Raw genomic sequence first — 20,374 nt, forward strand, 5'->3', positions numbered from 1 at the left:
TCTGTCCCTTAATGTGAATATCTATCTCCTCCCATTGGATATCTATCTCTTTCGAAGGGATACTCTCCCACCACTACCAGGGGATTCCTAGATCCGCTATCAGATCGCATTAAGATTCTAGTCTTCAATCAAACGGAATGAAAGCAAGAAATTGATTAGCTATAGTAGCTGCAAACAAATCTCGTGACGGTGATCAAACAAAGATTAGCTACGTCTCGTCTCTTGACGAGTCGACCCCTATAAATAGATCGAAAAGGTTACGATTCACTCGTGTCTTTGCTGGTGGAGGTTGGGAGTATCTCAACGAGAAATAATAAGTTTAAGAAGTAAAGACTCCCTAGATCCGCCTCTTACTTACCCACCTTCCCGACTAGCTAGTTTGGTTGGTATCTATGGATACCCCTTTTCTACTCATACATAAAGGCCATCCTTGAGTTCGTTGCTAAACGAAGACGGGAAGGGATAGGCGAGGGGGCAAAAGATCGATTCGGTTTTCGCTCATCTCGGAAAGCTGGTAAGGCTAACGAGACCGTTTCCTAGTCGAAAATTGGGAACTACGATCACGAGGTTGAGAGAATTCAAGGGATTCGGCTCTCGGAGTCCGTGGTCTAGCGATCCAGAGGGGAAGTGGTATCCGAAGCCAGGTAGACCCATTCCGCGTGGTGTGTTCATTCCAAAAGAACTATGGAGTTCAGGGTTCCACCGACATCAACTCGTATAGGGATAGGGATGAATTGAATAGAGAATCGGGTCAAGGAACTCACTTTTTTCGCTTATCCTTCATAGAATGGCTCTATTTAGATAGCTTGCGCTTACGAAATGAAGCCCGAGATACCCTACCTAGGATAGGAGGAATAGAGGCCAAAAGCTAATTGAGGTGAGATATACTTCATTCCACCAAAAGGAGAATGGAAGTATAGGGAACACCAATCAAAAGAGAAAGGACGGTTGGGTGAACACTATCCGAATACTAACCGAGACCGAGGGAGGGATGAAGGAGGAATTGCATTAATTAAGGAAGCAAAAAAGCATCCATCTCTTGTTGGATGGGATTCGCGAACTACCAGCTAAAGAAGTGGAAGATAGTCCCTAGCTTCAAATAAAGGGCCTTTTCGCACGTTTAGGGACCCCTCCTACCCTTCGGAGTGAGGAATTGTGTTAAGAAAATAAAGGATTAAGCTCCGAGTCTTTTTCTAGGTTTTTCCATCTTTTCTTTCCTTTCATCTCTCTCTCGGGTATGTAAGAGAGTGTTTCAAGTTCTTTTTCAAGTATGAAGTAAGCCTTTCGTTCCTAAATTTCCTTAAAACAAGCAATAGAGAATAAAGTAATCTAGCTAGGACAAGTTAGTTTGAAAGAAGTGAAGTGCTTAATCTATTAAGTAATCTTTATGTGAGAAGAAGTTCTATCCAGTGAGGTCTTTCCCTAGGAAGTCAAAGTTTCTGGGTAGGTCTAACTATGGCCATAAAGTACTTAATTATGCCCGAGGGCTATCTTTGTTCTAGAGATTGTGAGTGGAGGCCCTATCCTCTTGTGTGCTAAATTTCTTCCGAGTCCGAGTTCCGGTATCGCATAGAGGTATGAGTCTTTCTCTAGGCCCCTTTAGAAGGAGTATAGAAAGGAAGCTCATTTGGAAGCCTTTACATAAGTGCTCTAGTCAAAGTCTGAAATAGGGCGAGTGATCAAAGCTAATGTAAGATGTATAAAGACTCTATCGATTATTCACTTCCTAAAAAACGTAAGATTGGAAATATCTACTAGAGCGGGGCTATCATAGAAGATGGATTTTTCCCTTATTTAGGGCTGTATTTTCTTGGAGCAGTCTTCGTACCAACCTTTGTGGGAGTGCCATATAAGCATGAGTTCCCCTCGATACAAGCCATAGAAGCTAATGTTGAATCCCTATTTATAGTTGGATCTTATCAAGCTTTTCTGTAGCAAGAAAGTAGGCTAGACTCTAAACGCCCACGGGGGTCTAAGGCAAGCTAGCTAGCAAGTGAGAGAGAAAGTGAGTGAAGCTGCTTTGGTCTACCCTTTACCCAAGTACCCAAGGAGGTATGGTAAGGAAGTGCTGCACAATTATAGCTATGCTATGGTCGAGCTTATTTTATCTAGTACCGGTCATCTTAAAGGCCAGCAAATAAGACAAAGAAGCGAGTTGTAATCGGTAGGATTTTAATGTTCGGTTCCATTATTCTCGCAAGCAATCTATTAGGCTAGTCTCTTTTCCTTTCAAAAAGGAATCATCAAGCCGGTACTAATCTAACTCTTAGGGAGCCTTTGAGTGTGAGCAATCCGATTTAGGCAAGTAATCTGTGAAATTAAAGGTAAAAAGAAGTCGTTTTCAAATGGGCTAGGGATCAGATAAGATTCTACTATTATTCAAAAAAGAGTAGGAAGTCCCCAAGAGAGATCTTAGTCAAGAAAGTAAAAAGCAGGAGTCTTTAGAGGGGCTAGCTCAAGGGCTAGAGTACAAGGTAAGGTTATGTTAATGACTAGGCTAAGCGCTAATATTCTTAGAGTTAGGCTAAGGCTAATAGATATATGTCCGGACCTTTACTCCTACGGGCAAGGAAGTTATCAAAGAGCAGTCTTTCAAGTAGGGATAGTTGGGGATGCTCATATAGCGGTTTTTGATATAAGGAGGTTAAGAGAACAGCTTTCATCTTTGTTAAAGGGGAAAGGGCTAGGTCGATTCTACCAATACCGGTAGTAGTAGTCTCCGTAAATATACGGTGACAATAGTGAAAGTAGCGATCTTTCCATCGTGTTTAGGGCAAAAGTGAGATTCTCAGTTCGCAAGAAAGATCAAATTCATCGGGTTTGAAAGCGAGCATTTTCTTTTAGACCAATGCAATTCAACAGCCAGTTCGCTTAATCAAAAGTAGGTGCAATGAAAGACGCGTACTACGAGACGTAAGGAGAGGAGGACGATTGGGAGTGCACTGTAATCTAGTATAAGGCCGGTTAGAGATTGAAAGAGAGTTTGATCACTTAAGTAATAAGTAAGTGTGAAAAGTAAGTAAATAGACTCATTCGATAATATCCCTAAAGAGCTCGCCTAGTCAATAGAAAGAGTGGCATTCCCGGAGAAGTATACGTCTCAATAGTTGGATTCCTTCTCGATACCAATCCTAATTCCTTTATGGCGTCTCTGTCCCTTAAGCAATCGAGATAAGATATTGAATTTGTCTTGCCAGTCCCTTCCTCCTCCCGTTTAGAAGACATCCAATCCAGACTTATGCCGATAATACGCTGCTAGAAAAAGTTGTTTGAGAATAGGTTGTTCAAGCATCTCCTTCTCTATAAGAAGAGAAATTAGTTTACTACCTTTCCTTCAAATAGTATTCCCGCTTGTCTCGAGTCAAATACCCTTGCTTCTATTCTCTTTTTCATTGCCTTACGCCTTCAAAGGAAGAGTTGGAACTCATGAATCTCTTTGGAAAGCGGTTTTCTCTGGCTGGCCTATGAGGAAATCGAATCCCAAGGATAGTTTCCTACTTTCAGGTTTGTTTCTTAAAGACCGCTTTTAGTGCGCCTTGTTATGGAGCTTTCATCTTTATTAGTCGAGATGGTTTAATTCAAGTTGTCGAAAAGGAAGAGTTTTCATTGTTTAGGTAGTCCTTAAGTTTGTTCCCCAATCGGTAGTTTCAACATTTCAGTCTTTCACTCCATGGTTAGAATATGTAGGTAGGTTCGGCCCGTGGTACTAGAGTTGATTAGCAAGCCACACCCTAATAGCTCCAGCTTGTAGGCGATCGGTGCGTACTTAACCGACTAGTGGTAGGTTCAAATCCCGATCTATCAATAGGTGGTAGTATGTCCCGCCGTCGCAGGAGAGGCTAGGCGAGACTTAAAGGCATGTAGCGAGCAACCATCGGTAGGAGGTTTTCCAAAGAAAACCCGAAGGTTAGCCTCGCATGAACTAGGGAACATAGAACTCAACTTCACACTGGTTAGCAAAACCCTAGAGCTTCCCGCTTAGGTGGAACCTTCCACTTTACCAAGTTAAAAGTTTAAGCTAGGACACCACGTCGATTCACTTTGCGTTCCGCCATCACATATTCCACTTCCTTCGACAATGAAGTCGTCATCCTTGCCGGTGGCCTCTTGGGAACGCCTCTTGTAGGGTCTTCCATGTCTGGATGGTATGGCTTTAGACACCCCACATGGAAGACAGGGTGGATCTTTAGCTTGGGAAGAGAGGGAAAGACAGACGGCCAAGCGTAGGTAGCTAATCTCATATCTATCTCCTGGGGATACTCTCCCACCTACGTAAGGGGATCTAGGAATCCCCTGGGAATGACCTCCTTATGCATCAATTTTTCCTACTTTGCTAAGAGAAGAGAGGGAAAGACAGACGGCCTAAAGCAATCCTTCCAACCAGCCAACCCGCGGAGTTGAACACAACATCGACTTCGGCCAGGTTCAACTATCAATCTCGGCCCTTGCTTTGCTTATGGATAAGCCGTAGTTGTAGTTGTCCTCAAAATGCGGAAACCTATACGGTTTGAGTGCTGAGCCCGTGCTTTGCTGTCCATTTTCCTCGGAAAGAAAAGGCTTAATGTTGTAGGGATCTACTCTAGTTCTTACCGTCGAGGTATACTCTCTAGCTCTCCGCCCGTCGAGAACCTTTGAGCTAACAGCAGGATATATTAACAAGTTCAATAGCCAGCCTATCTCTTAATCGTACGCTTACGAGCATATCTTAGTTCCATCTCGTGGGAGAGTCCATCTTCCTTCCCCTTTGTTTAAGTTTGAGTTCCCTTCGGGAGGTGGGGCGAGCAAGTTTGAGGTGGGCAAGTTCGTTGGCCGAGATCCGACCTCAATAGGCTAAGGTCAGTCTTCTCCTTATATACTCAAATATCTTGCTTTTGTACTTATCTAAGCAAAAGATATCTAGATATCTAGGTGTATAGAAAGTACACAACATATTTCTCAGTAGTTCTAAAGCCCGGAAAAAGAAATTCCTTGCTTAGGGGCTTGGAAGGATGATACGATTACCTAAAGGGTAGAAGTCTTATTCCTTAGTTTCGGGGGTGCGGCTTAGCTTAAGTTAAGTTAAGGGTGAGTTCTTACTTTAAAGAGTTTTAATGCTACCAATCCGCCCTAAATCGGATAGCAGTTCAATCACAGCAAAGGTCGGGGAAAGATGTCTAGGTCTTCCCAAAAAAAGAAAGAAAGATAATTCCTTAGGGTGAGCGGGGAAACTAACTCAAGAAAAGGCAAAGTCAATTAGAGGGCCTACGGTACCCTAAAGGGGCGGGGCTCAACCACGAGGATTGATTCATTTAGGCGCCCACTAGTAACTAGTAGGAGACTTAGACAAAGAACAGTGAGCCGGGTGAGGAGTATGGTTCATTAGGTAGCATAGGTGTCATCATAGTAGTAGTAAGAGTGTATATCCGAGTTTGAAAAGCTTAAGTCAACAAGTGCTAGGAAAAGTACACAAGGTATTTGAGTGCAAACCGAAGGACAAAAATACACCATATCGAGAGAGAGGAGAGAGATGAGCTCAAGAGAATCGATGGAAGGCATAGAGATAAGCCAGAAAGCCAAGAACAAGGACAAAACAATCATGATAAGGAGTGAAGAAAAAGAAATGGATTTCCCGAGAGAAACAGATGTTAGAAGCTACCTACGAGAGAGTGGTGGGGAGCTCCTCAAAGAAGCAGATAAAAAGAAAGAACCAATATGGTTCAACAAGGCTACTTTGTTTAATCTTGATAAGATCGAACTCCGCGCCGATAACGAGCACCCATATCGAATCAAGGGGATCATAAATGAAAGGAATTTCTCGAGAGACCATGGAGGAGTTCTCTCATTAAAAAACTTCGGTGAAGTAAATAGGTTCAAATGCTATGGAGATACTCATTTCAAGTTGGTGGAAATCGCAGGGAGAACTTGACCTAATTGATTTAGGATCGTGGATTCTACTTTCTCTTTAATGGAAAACGTTGGGGCAGCTGAGTTCGCTTTAAAAATTGGGCCATGGGCGATTGCTGGTCATTACCTCAAAGTTCAAAGATGGAAACCGGGATTAACCCATCGAAAGCTCAAATCACCACTACTCCAGCTTAAGTCGAGTCCCATCTACTCATAGCGGGTTATTTCACTCCTAAATTCAGGCAGTGAACTTGGTTTGCGCAAGAATAGGGTGAGAGCTTCAAGCAAGTGGACGAGATAGGTTGTTTTCGACAAATCCCCGCTTTGAGAAGCTGTTGGGAGTTAGAGGAATGCGATGTTCTGTTTTCAGGTTTGACATGACATTAGATAGGACCAATAGAGTGACATTTTCGAAAGAATTAGTCAAGCAAAATCGATTTCCCATTAGTAAGGGCAGGAGTAGGCGGGAAGATTCACTAAGTCAATTCGATAGCTCCTATAGTCCAAAAGGTAAGCAAGGTAAGAAAGTAACTAGTTAGCTCTCACAAGACGCAAGGTGAATGAAAGCCTTCCTTCGTCCCTGGGGGAGTTTACACAACCGAATCTGCTAGTTAGACATAATAGTTATAGAAGGAGCTATTAAGGTGTTTGCGTAGAAGAAGGGGCAAGGCGAGAATAAGGGATCGAACTCTCGGTCTCAGGTTTGGCATTAAGCATGGTGAATTCTTTTTATTAAGCACGCATAGGAAATGCAAGCTGTCCTTCCTAAGCGCAATGAGTTCAAGTAGTAAGTAAAGTGAAACCTACTTTAAAGGCATCTAACTCTCGGTCGACGGTCAATGCAGGTTATGAAATAATAGATGTTCCCCCATTGTCTTGCCGTAAGCTCGTTTTCTAACCAAAAATGGAATATTTTAAGAGCCCATCTTCCACCGTAAAGCTATCGAGTTTGAAAATCCTTCGTCGACTAGCAAGTTGTCGATCAAACAAACCCGTAGTTTCTTACTCCACATTGTGAGTCGTCCACTAATTCCACTAGATCGAAGGCGTCGAGTCAACGAGGACTAGAGTGCCTTCGGGCTTCACGGGTCTTGAAAGCCTCGCCTTGACTCTCGGGAGCAGTGAATTATGTTCGAGAGATGACAAGTGTTGAGGGCGGAATAATAAGGTCTAAATGGAAACTTGACCCCTATCCCACGGGCATTGAAATCGCGTGAGTGAAGAAAACTTTGAGAGTGTGATTTCGGGTAAGGAAGGCAGTGGATTGTGAAAAAGGGGTAAGTAACGAGCAGCATGCCGACGATGGCCTCGGAACCTTAACGGTGGGCGTGATGAGTAGGGTCAACCCTCTCTCTCGGGGAGCGCAATTGTGGTTTCCTCCCGCTTCTTTCTCTTACCTTAAAAAGGAAGGAGTCCCCACGAGACTTTTGGTTCTTTTAATTGCTTTCACCCCCTTTCCGCGCCGAAAGGATGCTTCATGAGCTCCGGTTCCGGTGGATTTTCCCACCGTCCTAAAGAAGCCTCCGACGTGTTATCCTTCTTTTTCAAAGCGGCATTTTGCTCAGAACGTCTAAGCTCCTGAACGGAAAGATCGGCCAAGGAACCTTGCTCTATTGGTTGCTGATTCCTAGAGCTAGGTGCGGGAAAAGAAGGCGAATGTCCCGTAACTTTGTTTGTAAGACTCGCAATAAATGGAACCATGATTAGACCTTTTCCTTTTTATCCTGCCCTTGAATTTCAGGTTAAAAATGAGATGGAACGAAATTGTTGCCTCGAGGTTATCGAGGAAAAGCTTGGGAAAAGGAACTTGCTTCTCCTTCGCTTCGTATATCCAACGCGAATATCATATCGGAACGTTTCCCCCCTCAATCCCCCTCGGAGGGAGAAAGAAGACCTCCTTAAAGAACTTTCAGGAAATTAAGGATTAGTTCTTCTTATAACAAGGTACCGTACTCAACTTTCAATCGACAAGGATTCACCGCCTAAGAGGAGAGAGAAAGGGAGATCTTCCATCACGGTCAGTCGAACCGATACCATCTCCAGTCACGAGTCACCAAGATCGAAGGGACGACACTCATTCAAGCCAGACCCTCCGAGATGCAAGAAGGGCTGAATCGAATAGACTTGGGAGCTAAGAGAGATTGGCAAGGTTTAAATAAGAGTGTGCCTAGCGTCTTTTCGCTGTCTGTTATTATAAGAACGAAGGGATAGGTGGAGGACTAGAAGGCCGTGGATGCGAGAGAATCTAGCTAGGAGTAAGAGGAGGCATGCATCGTATAATAAGATGGCCTCGAAAGTCAAGATATCCAAGCACAAAAGAGAATCGCTTTGGAAAGAAGGGCGTCGTTCTCGAGCGAGATGGGGGACTTTCGGATATGCCTTCCCTGTCTTATGTTATCGCCGCCGTTGATGGGGAGCTTTTTGAGGAAGGAACTTTTACATACTTAATCTACGAACGGGATTCCGCCTTACCTTCCTTTCCCTCAGACTGAAAGCTGCCTAAACCGGATCAATGTTAATGTCCGAGGAGGTTCTTTCCATAGTAAATAAGAGATCCACGAATGGGACTGATGGACGAGGAGGTTGAATGCGAGGTTGGGATTGGACAAAAAAAAAGAAGGAATTCCCCTCAACAAGCACCGTTTAGTTGGAATGAGTGTGTGGCAATTCAGTGGGAGTATAGGTTTTTTTGAAGACCTCTCCCTTCTTCATTATTCTAATCATTGAATTAGGTAGGACACTCGCCCTACCCTACTTCTAAGGATAGATAGAAAAGGTGGGAGAGGGTTTAGGAGGTATTTTGAGCGCATGCTTGTTGCTTTAATAGAGAAAGGGCTTGGCATTTCACTCTTTGTTGTGGGGTTGTCACGGATTGGCTGGCCATACGGATAGGGAAGTCCAAGGAGCTTTTTCTTTGTGGAGGTTTCACATCACATTAGTCATTCCATTCCTTCCGGAAAACCTAAAACGTGCAGGCCTACCTAAGAATAGAGAGGGTACTTTCTGATTTGAAAATTAGGTTCTATTACGATGTATACGATGGGATATAGTTGAAGAAGAAAACTGGTTCTTCTCTTGATCCAATTTTGTTTGATTGATCTTGCCACTTAGAACTGGTGGGTAGGTCTGTCTTTCTCTCGGATCCCGCCTGAGCTAAAAGACATGAGACATACAAAAAATCGTTTAGATCCGGACCGGGCTCGAAAGCTCATGTGACCGGAGGTGGGAAGATATGGGCTGGAAAAGCATGTTAATAATCACCGCGGGCCCTTATGCCCCGAGTGCTCAGCTTCGTCCTGAAGTGGAACTAACTGGAGGGTCGGTATGCGAAGAGAGGTCTCCCTTGTAACAGAGTGAAGAATGACCCGACCCGGCCACAAGAAGACAAGCAGAGTGGCGGGGCAATGGTACCGACGTTAAGGAGAGAGAAGTGAGTTGGTCTCGATGATAGCCCAGCGAGTCTCGTGTGTGATAGTCTGACCCAGATGTTGGATATAGTTCCCTTCGGGTTAGGGTTCCAAACCTGCCCTATCCCTTGTTGCCCCTGAGCTCGAGGTCTACTTCTACCTAGATACATACAGCTTGTCTCACGTTTTCCTTTTTTGCTATCTTATCACTTTATATAGATACAGCTTTCAAGGATGGCAGCTGCCGCTTTTTTAATCCTTTTTGCCATACCGTCAAACCCATTTGAAGGGTTAAAACGAACCCCATGAAAAGTTCACCCAAACGTCACTCTAGGGTTAACTTCTCATGTAGTTCATGGCTGATCCAGAGTCATCCCTGACCCGGAATAATGTTTTCTATAGAGATAAACGTGTTATGTTCATGACAGAGTGTCTGAATTTCATTTGACGTTGGATTAATTTATGATTTAGCTGGAATACCACATTGTCAACACGGCCGAAGTGAAAAGTGGTCCATGAGTAAGGGTTCCTACCTTTTCATTGGAATGCAAAGTTTCTGCTATAAACAAAGTAAATAAAGTGGAACATGGAGAACTTGGAGAAGGAGAAATATAAGTAGTCAAGAACAGAGAACCAAGGAAATATACACCAAACCGGTATAATCTTATAGCGGAAAGCAATAAAAAATGTTACTTTGGGGACTCGTTTGAATTGTGTTTACGTTGTGGATAAGTTTGGAATTATTTACATTGGATTAAGTTCACTAAAAGTCCTAAAATTTATCACGAAAGTGCAATTGAGTCATAAAATTTACAAAAAGTACAATCAAATATTTAAACTTTTCACATTACTATAATCAAGTTATTTCGTTAATATTGTCAACTTAACTAACAAAACATGTTGACGTGGCATTTTAAAATTAATTTCTCTCGCCTACGTAGCATTTTTTATAATTATTTTATTCAAATATTATTATTTAAATTAGTTTTAAAAACAAACAAATTTTTTTTTTTTTTTTAAATGCAAAATAAAGAAAGGGAGGGGCAGAAGGGATAGTTGGCCAGTAGGGCGCTACTACCACCGCCACCCATCATCAAACTTGGCTCAGGCTTGAGCACCTAGATCTAGACGCCATTGGCTCTCCCTAGGGGCTGGTGACCATTGCCTGCCTTGGGCAAGGTGTCATTGATGCTCATCTGAGCCCAACAATGGTCACCGACCCTTGCTCAGGGCTGGTGAGGCCTTATTCGAGGCTGCCAAGGCTTGCCAACCCTAGGCGAAAACTGTGCTTACCCAAATCTGGGCGAGCCTCACTAGCCCTCACTTAGGGCCAACGATGCCTTTTCTGGGTTAGGCGATGGTCATTGGCCCCAGGTGAGCGTTAGCGTCACCCAAATTTGGGTGGCCAAGCCCGAGCCTAGCAAGGGTCGCCAACTCTCGCTTAGGGCCAACAACACCTAGCCTTGGTCGAGCACGGGCTAGCCACCCTCGCTTAGGGCTAGCGACCTTTGCCAGCCCTTCTGATGATGGGCGACGACGGTAACTCACCAACAAATTGCCCTCCCTTTCTTTATTTTCAATTTTAAAAAAAAAATAGCTTTTGTTTTTCGGTTTCTTAAAGTAATTTAAATAAAATAATAATAATTCCATGTAGGACAGAGAAATTAATTTTAAAATGCAACATCAACATTTTCTGTTAGTTAAGTCGATGGTGTAAATAGAAGTAACTTGATTGCACCAATGTAACACATTTTAGGACTTGATTGCACTTTTTGCAAGTTTTAGAATTCAATTACACTTTTGTAACAAGTTTTAGGACTCTTAGTGAACTTATCTCATTTACATTTAAAGATGGACTTAGAACTTAGGAGAGGACATTTGCAAACAATGGCAAATATCACGTTATCCATTTTCATCCCCATCCCCTTGATCAGTTTGTCACGCCCAGCTAATACTTTAGGCACGAATCAGTCCATCAGTTATGGAGAAACAATGGTTTCTTTAGACGTAATCTTTGAACTAGGATTCTTTATTCCTAGGAACTCGAGTATGAACTACTTGGGTATATGATAGAAGTTTAGTCCTTAAACGGTTGTGTGGGTTGCTAATAAAAACAACCCTCTAGCCGATCATGACGGAGTTCTCACAATTACGAATGTGAGCAATCTAGTTATTCTGAACCAATCGAATGATGTTGTTTGGTTTTCAAAGTCGTCTATGATACTTTAGAATCCAGTTGTGCAAATCCTGAATTCAGAAATCTTATTCTCTAGGATAATTCTAATTCCAGTTTTGATAAAGCCTATTCTTGGCAAAGCTTCGATTACCTGTTTAACATGCTTTTAGCCACTATGAAGCTTGGGTCGAACTCGAAAAGGGGTCGGCGTCTAAATGCATGGAAAAGCGTGGACGACCTTCTCTTGGAGATTATATCTTTGGGTTAACTTACAGTCAAGGTCTACCTCAGTGTGAACAAGTCCAAGTGGATGTGCATAGCAAAGTATTTCAAACGGGGGAATGGAATGGAGTTCAATTCTTTGTGTTCACGTTCGTGTACAATGAAACTGACATCTCCTTCATGTTTGAAGTTCAGAACAGGTCTTGTTGAGGATGACATTAAATATTTAGGTGTGCTACGGCATTTGGTGATGAGAGAGAGAGAGAGAGAGAGAGATGGAATGTTCGTGGAAGGAGGGAGGGGCATTTAAAACCAAGGGATACAGGTACCAATAGAGGGACTGTGAACAAATTTAAATCTGTTTGACTACTTTAAGATTGACAAGGGGAGCTTCGGCCATCTTTCATTTTCTGATTGGAAAAATTACCAAAAAAGTTAAAAATTTATTATAATTGTGCTAATTCAATCATAACTTCTTCTTTTTGATCAATTGAGTTCTAAATCTTTTATAATTGTGCCAGTTAAGTCCATACAATCAAAATTGGCCAACCGGTGCTAACATGGCCACATCGGTGTCAACAACCTTTCTTAATATTATTTTATTTTTTCAAATTATTTTATTAATTTTTTAATCATTTTCCTTTTTTTTTTCTCTCTTTTTTTTTTCCCCTTTCTCCCTCCTCCTTCCTCCTTCCTCCTCCCTTTAGCTCCAAAGAACCGCCGGAGGGGAGGGCTGGTCGCCTGCCGACTAAGGTAGCTAGGCGAGCTCACCTTGTTGTTGCTAGGCGAGGACAAGCTCGCCCAACCACTAGTAGGGCAAGCCCTTGCTGGATTTGGCTGGCAAGGGCTCGCCTCGTTGTTGCTAAGAGGGCTCATCGGATCTAGTGAGGACTCACCACAATAAGGCGAGTCCTCATCCAGCGATGGCAAGGTGAGCCCTCGCCAGATCGGGCAAGGCGGACCTCACCGCTGCTAGGTTTGGTGAGGCGAGCCCGACCAAATCTAGCGAGGGCTTGCCTCGTGGTCATTAGGCGAGCCCACACCAGACCTAGCGACGGCGAGGCCCCCCCACCTAGGGACAGCGAGGCAAGCTCGCTCAGTTGCCTCATTCTGGCGACCAACCAGCCCTCCCCTCTGGCGGGTTGCCAAAGCTAAAGGAAGAATGAGGGAGGAGGAAAAAAAAAGATAAAATAATTCAAAAAATAATTCAAAAATAAAATATTATTTAAAAAGGTCGCCGACATTAGGGGAACTCAAACTCAAAAGATGTCTTATGAAGTGAGGAGAGCCACAATGGTTATCAAACAGGTTAAAAGGCTTCTCCTAAGCGATGTGGGACTACCTTGCATAGCAGCGAATAGGGATCAGCATACACCAACGGCCACATCAGCGCCGGTTGGCCAATTTTGGCCAGATGAACTCAACTGACACAATTACAAAAGATTTAGGACTTTGTTGATAATTTCCTTTCTCTAGTTTGACTACTTTATATGTTTATTTCTTATCTGTTGATCCGTAATGGAAGAAGTGGAGAAGGATGGCGGGGTTAAGTCAGATTTACTCTTTTGATGAAGCACACGTCAGCTTTGGTGTCATCGTGTGCTTAAGAGAGGAGTAAATGTATCTGCACTGAAACCGGGGGTGTGCGACTGCTGCCTATGCATTTTCTTAGGTCTTAAATTGCGCAGTTCATATGTAGGGAACTTATCATCCGGAGCTTTGTATTTGCGTCTTAAGCTGTCTACTAAGATTGGGTTATGGAAATGGAAATTAATAATTAGGATCGTGTGCTTGGTGAGAAGAAATGATATCTGATGATTCATCATTACTTAGGGTGTATTTGTTTTGCAGAACACATTTTAAAGGAAAATATTTTCTTCATTTTTTGGCATTTTGTTCACTCAGAAAATGAGTCAACGGCTAACATTTTCTTAGTCAACAAAAAAGTTTTCCTACCAAAGTTTAAATTTAGGCTCCGTTCGTTTCGCTGAAAATATCATGTTTTCGGAAAATATTTTCCCGAAGTTATTTTCAGGAAAATGACTCTATTTTCCGGTGTTCGGCCAAAATCTAAAATTTCAACGGAAAATATTTTCCACCGTTCGTTAGCTCATTTAATTATTTGGGAAAATTTATCAAAAATTAAATTTTAATATTTTTAAATGACCAAAAAATTATTTTATTTATTCATATTTTTTAAATGATTTTTTTTTAATTATTTATATTTTTAAAATCGAATTTTTTCTTTTCCTTCCTCCTTCCTCCTCCTCCTTCTTCCTCCTTCCTTCCGCCGCCGTCTCCTTCCTCCTCCTTCTTCCTCCTCCTTCCGCCGCCGCCTCCTTCCCGCCCGCCGATAGCCGGCCGCCCAGTGGCCGCCGACCAACACCCGGTGGCCAGATTCGGCGAGCTCGAGGCTCGGCCGGTCTCACCCGAGCTCGCCAGATCTAGCGACAGAGCTCGAGCTCGCCCGGATCGGGCGAGCCGCGAGCTCCGCCGCGATCCGGCGAGCCGCGAGCTCATCGCATCACCCGAGCCGCGAGCCGCGAGCCCGCCGCCGCGGTGCTCCCTCTTGAGCCGGATCCTCCCGAGCGGCTTCAACCGCCGGGAAGCGGAGCGCGCGGCCGGAGCGGCGGGCAGGAGCGCCGAGGAGGGCAGAGAATGAGGAGCGGCCGAGGAGGAGTAGATCAAACCCTAAGCGAGAGTGCAAAATGAAAAGGAAAACGAAGCGCGAGGGCGAGCGTGCCAACCGCCGGGAAGCGGAGCGCCGCGGCGGGCGGCGCGCGCGGCTGAGCAAAAAGCGGGCAGGAGCGGCCGGGGAGGACGGAGAATGAGGAGCGGCCGGGAGGGCCGGCAGAGCGGCCGAGGAGGAGGAGATCAAACCCTAAGCGAGAGTGCAAAAATGAAAGGAAAACAGAGCGCGAGGGGCGAGCGTGAGAGTTCAGGAAAATGATTTCCTCTTTTCAAAAGAGGAAATCATTTTCCTCAAAGTCTAAGGAGAATTTTCCGTTGACTGGAAAATATTTTCCTTGACCAAGAATTTTCCGTCCGCCGAACACCGAAATCCAGGAAAATATTTTCCTGGAAGTTATTTTCCGCGAAACGAACGGAGCCTTAGAAAATGATTTCGTCTTTTAAAAAACCGAAATATTCTCCAAATCTACCAAAACTTTAAATTTGGTGCTTGGTTTACAAACAATTGTTCTTATAAAATTATATTTTTAAAAGTCTAATTTTTTATTTTTTATTTTTTTAAAATTCAATTTTTTTTCTTTTTTTTTTTTTTTTCCTTTCTTTTCTTCCTTTTTCTTTGTCTTCTTCTCCATCCATCGCTGACCAAGAGACGGTGAACTCTAGCCTCGCCAAATCAGGCAAGCTCATGGCCTCCGATGACAAGGCTCAAGCTTGCTCGAGGCCAGTGAGCCTCAAGCCTAGCTAGATCAGGCGATTTCGTGGCCTCCGACAATGAGCCTCGAGCCTCACTAGATTAAGTAAGCTCATAGCCTCTGATGGCGAGCTAGCGAGGCTCTAAAGGTTAGCAAGCCTAGAGCTTCACCGGATCGAGCAAGCTTGCGACCTTGAGAGGCGAGGCTTGAGCTCGCCAAGGCCGGTGGGCTCGTGGATGAGGCTTGAGCAGCGAGCCCCAACCCCCACCAGATTAGGCGAGCTTGTAGTCTTGGGCGGTGACTTCAAGGCTTGCCAGATTGGCGAGCTCATGGCCCTCGGCAACAACTCAAGTTCGCCCCTTGTAAGCCAATCGTGGATGAATCGCCAGAGGAAGTAGAAGGGATGGCACGAGGAAGTAGAGGAGTGAAAGAGAAGAAGAAGGAAAAGAGAAAAAGAAAAGAAAAATTGAAATAAAAAGAAAGAAAATAAAAACAGAAAATAAAAGTAAATAAAATAATAAAATAATTAAAGATTCAAAGTTTTCAAAATTAAAAATTTAAAAATTCAATTTTTTGGCTAAACAAAGTGTGAAATTATTTCCTAATGAGATCCAAATAGTAGAAAATATTTTCGATTATACATCATTAAACAAAGAAAAACAAACCACATTCATGGAAAATGCTTTCCGAGAAAGTATTTTCATTTATCATTGAGTTTTTTTGTGAAATAAACACACCATTATATTGATTTCTAATAGAGAAGAACATATGAGGAAGTAGTGCAATTTTTTTTACTATTAATCAAGAAGAATGCAGACATTTAAGGGAAGTAGTATACAACCATCTTGAGTTATTGGAGTGCTGCATGTATGTTACGTTGTTTGAAGCATGACTTGTATTGCACACACTATGAAAGGCAAAAGGACAACACAAATGCCAAAACTTGGTACAAAATGACACTTAAATACCAAAAGTTACAAAATTTACACTTAAGTATCACTTTCTTTGAAAAATAAGTGCCAACTCTAGCGAAGGGTATCGGAAATCCGACGTGGCTTATGTTAATTATATAAGTTGCCTACGTGACTTGTCGAAAAGCTGAGTCAATTAAAAAGACTTAAAATGACGTTGTTTTATTTCTTATTTGAATTTTAATATAAATATTACTTAAATCAAATTTAAAATAAAGAAGAAGAAGAAGATTGCAAAGGGCACTCCTCCTTCTTCTTTTAAATTTAATTTAATTAATATTTGTATTAAAATTCAATTTTGAGGCTATACAAGTCGTTTTCAGCTGATCTAATCACATCAACATGCAAAATGACATCGTTTTGCACTTGTCTTGCCAAAAAACCGCCACGTCAGCATTTTGGTCGAAATTTCTCATTGTTGGCACTTAACTAATTCATGTTGCTTCAATTTTGACACTTAAGTGTACCTTTTTAAACTTATGACATTTAAGGACGTGAATAATGAAATTTCTGGCTAGAAATTGATTTCTGTGAGAGAAATAATTTTTTTTATTTCTATTTCTAGATGAGTTTCTAAACAAAATTCTCATTTGATAATAACGCAAAATTTTATTCTTGGAATAGAATCTACACAAAATTTCTCCCTCTCGAGGGGTAGCGAATGGTGGCAAATGGCTACCGGTAGATGACAACCGAGGCGGTGATCGGCAGAGGTGGCAGGTTGAGAGAGCCGCAAGTGGTGAGCGGTGGCGATGGGCAGCAACCCGCGGCTGACGGCCTATGACCAGCAAGTGGATGGTCAACTAGTAGAGATGACAAATAATAAAAATAGTTTTTGTTTCTTATTTCTGTTCTAAAAATAGAGAACGTGAAAAAATTTTACTTTTGAATTCCATTACGAACCTATAGAAAACTGAAATAGTTTTACAAAACAGATTTGTATTCCAAAAATAAGTTTAGAATAGAAAAACTATTTCTGAAATGGAAATTTTGGTTAGTCATGCACCCCTTTAGGTGTCCTCCTTTGCCAAGTTTTGACACTTGAGTTGTTTGGGACTCCATTCCGCAAATGGGTAATGAAGAAACCGCTTATGTATATGGATCAATGCAAATGGGTAATGAAGAAACCGCTTATGTATATGGATCAATGATGAATCTCTTTATTCGCTGGAGTTCCACTTTGAGTTTGGATCTTAAGTGCATAATGTGACAACTTAATCGCTAAAACATATGAATGTAGATTTTTGGATACAATAAAAATTTAGTTCAAGCCGTTAAGAAATTTTACTTGGGAATGAAGTGAATATTGTTTTACATTTGAGTTTCAATATCAAATATGCAAGGATCTTTAGAAACGGTTCAATAATGAAATTCGCTCTTGCAATTAAATCTTTACCATTTTAAATTTACTAAGAACATTAACCAATTTGGAAAAGTGAGACATGAGTATATATTACCTTTTTTTTCAAATGAAACACAGTTTCAACTAACATGGGAGAATCTTTATTAAAAACGATCTCAAAAGTAAGAAATATCATTGTGAATGAGCCTACTATAAGAGTTTTCCTAATGTGGACTACATTAATTGATATTGCAATTTACCGTTTTATAGTTATCATAAAACGGGGTTGGTCTAAGGTGAGATAGAAGGTTTCTTAATTAATTTAATATGGGGCTGGCTAGTGTGGGCTGAGTTGAACCTGGACCCGTAATAAGGGGGCTTGATTAGAAATTCTATAAATAGTGTTCAAGTCTCTCCTTTAACCATAATTTTTCACAAGTATTCTCACATAATGAGCGTTTACCTAGCGCTAAAGGGTGAGGGGGCCATCTCATTGAGCCAATGATATGGAGGGCAATAGAAAAGAAAGACTTGTGCGTGGATCATTATTTTTCCTTTTCCGCATCAAGAACGATGGATTCCAAAATATGTGTAATAATCTTTCTACTCGATCATCTATGCTCTTGTTCCAGTTATGGAGATCTTAGGGTTGCGCATTTTGCATCCAATACCTACATGAGCTGAGATTCTCTGGAATCCTTGACTTAATCACTATAATCATTTTCAACTTCTTCTTTTTTTAACATGATGACGTGTCATGATCTCAAGGAAATCCCATTTATCTCTCTCTAAATTTGATAAATGTCAATCCTAAACTCTATATTGCCAACGTAATAGGGCCCTATTAAACTTCTAGTGTTATATTCAAGCCATCGTGTCTACAGATTCATGTCGTTCATCAAGACCATGCCATCAAATCAAACCGGTCGATGCATGCCGTTGTAGGTTTGGCAAGTTGAGGCCATGTTAGACATTGCATTCGCTAAATTCTGGGGTTTCATCTTCGTTTTGGTTCGTGATGGTCCTATATCATTAGTACCAGTCGTATCCTTCACTGTCCTAAGCACTTGTTCGTCGTAGTACTACAAGCAAAATAGCCACTCGATAGATCGAAAGACCTTGGCCTTTCGTTTTCCTAGTCTTAACTCTACCCATTTCATTCCTTAGACAATGAGCTATTTATTTTTCAACTTATATTTACCACGAACTGCTGATAGATATATTCGCTTGTCAATATTGGTAGGTTATGTAGGTTGTCATGCCACATGAGTGACACGTGCTACACATTGTCAGGTCAATTCTCAATCACGACATGCAATTAAACCTCTTGTCGCTTTCCCTTACATGCATCTATAATTATTCCAAGAGCGTAGCGGTCGGTCTCATGTGGATTCTATAAGATCTAACGGTCCAAATCAAATTCAATACATATGCTAAGTTCATTAAACAATATTTTGGCATGCATAATCTAAGTCCAAAGCAAATAAAAAAGGAAAATAGATGAACAATGGATGGTAACGCCATGTCAGCACATGACAATAAAAAAAGTATTTTGTACAAACTCATTATTTTTTATGTTGCAACATTGGATATAATTAATGACGGTGATAAAATAGGTATCAAGAAACTTGTGTTTATTACAAGATCCCCAGTGACAGTTTGCTTTTTCACACACGTGTGTATATATATTTATATTGAGGAATATTAATATAGGTGGATGGACGAGAAAGTTTGTGATAGAATTTTCGTCTCTTGTTGGGTTTTTGTGCTTCGATTTTCTTTTGAATAAGAGGGCGTGTGACGCTGAGGGCAACGTAAGAGAACATTTGCTAGTGGATCTTTTCAAGTAGAAGTTTACCGACAGAGGAAGCTTCTCTGCAGTTTCCTACAGCTAAAGTACATGCATATCAGCTTCTTGCATGCCTTTTTCGCAGTTGCTTCAAGAAAGTTTATGTGCTCCTGTGACAAATTCGTGGACATCCCTTTTATTTTATGCGACCTACCTTCGCACAGCTTTCATCATTCTTTTAGATATGCATGAGAGAGAGAGATTCACTGCTTATTGATGTGCTTATTGCTGTGCTATGGCTAATCCATAGTTTTGATTCTGCATGTGAATCATAAGTGACAGAAAATTATTTTTGCACAGTGATCCCTTCACAAAAGTAAACTTGAAATCAAGGCATATGTCACTTTTATATTAAATAACCACCTATATGAATGTGTATCTTGATTTCAATTGTTTGTGTGTTCATCTAAAAAAAGAGAAACAAAAAAAAAATTACAAATTTATTTGCATACCTGTAGAATTATAATATACGCTTTTCGCAATGATCTTAGAGAAAATTAAGATTAATGATTTCAAATCATATTTGATGTATCGACACAAGAGTAATCCATATACAAGTGTATATGCTTTTATCATGTGTCACGTGCAAATATCATTTTTTTTTTTTTTTTTTGATTCAGGAGGAATCAGCTTGCACCGATAGTGCGCCGTAAACCCCCCGGTGACGCAGCGAAACCACCACCCCGACGTCACGCTTAAGTCACCATATAGTAGCTAAGATCGCCTCCCGCCGCAGGATTCGAACCTTGGCCTCCACCGGGGAGGTCCAAGGCCCTACCATCCACGCCACCGCGGTCGGTGGTGCAAATATCATTAGTCTCCATTAACAATTAAAATGTTTTCTTTTTTTTTTTGCCTCACTTTTCTCTTTTATGTTCATATGTGTGTGGTGTTCACGAGAATGACGCCCAGACTTGGTACTCCTTGGCCCCTCCCCCAATCCTTTTACCAGTAGGGCCGCATGCCTGTTGACCAATTCAAAGTTTAATCAGCAAAGAGCAAAAGTATGGGTATATTGTTTCTAATTATAACAAAAATACGGTGAGTGGTTGAAAAAGATTGAGATCCTTTCCATCCAATTAGGAAGGGTGAACCTTGTTCCATTTTATAGAAAGTCTCATTGAAATCACGGGATATCACC

Source organism: Eucalyptus grandis, chromosome 5, assembly GCF_016545825.1.
Source record: "Eucalyptus grandis isolate ANBG69807.140 chromosome 5, ASM1654582v1, whole genome shotgun sequence".
Lineage (NCBI taxonomy): Eukaryota > Viridiplantae > Streptophyta > Magnoliopsida > Myrtales > Myrtaceae > Eucalyptus > Eucalyptus grandis.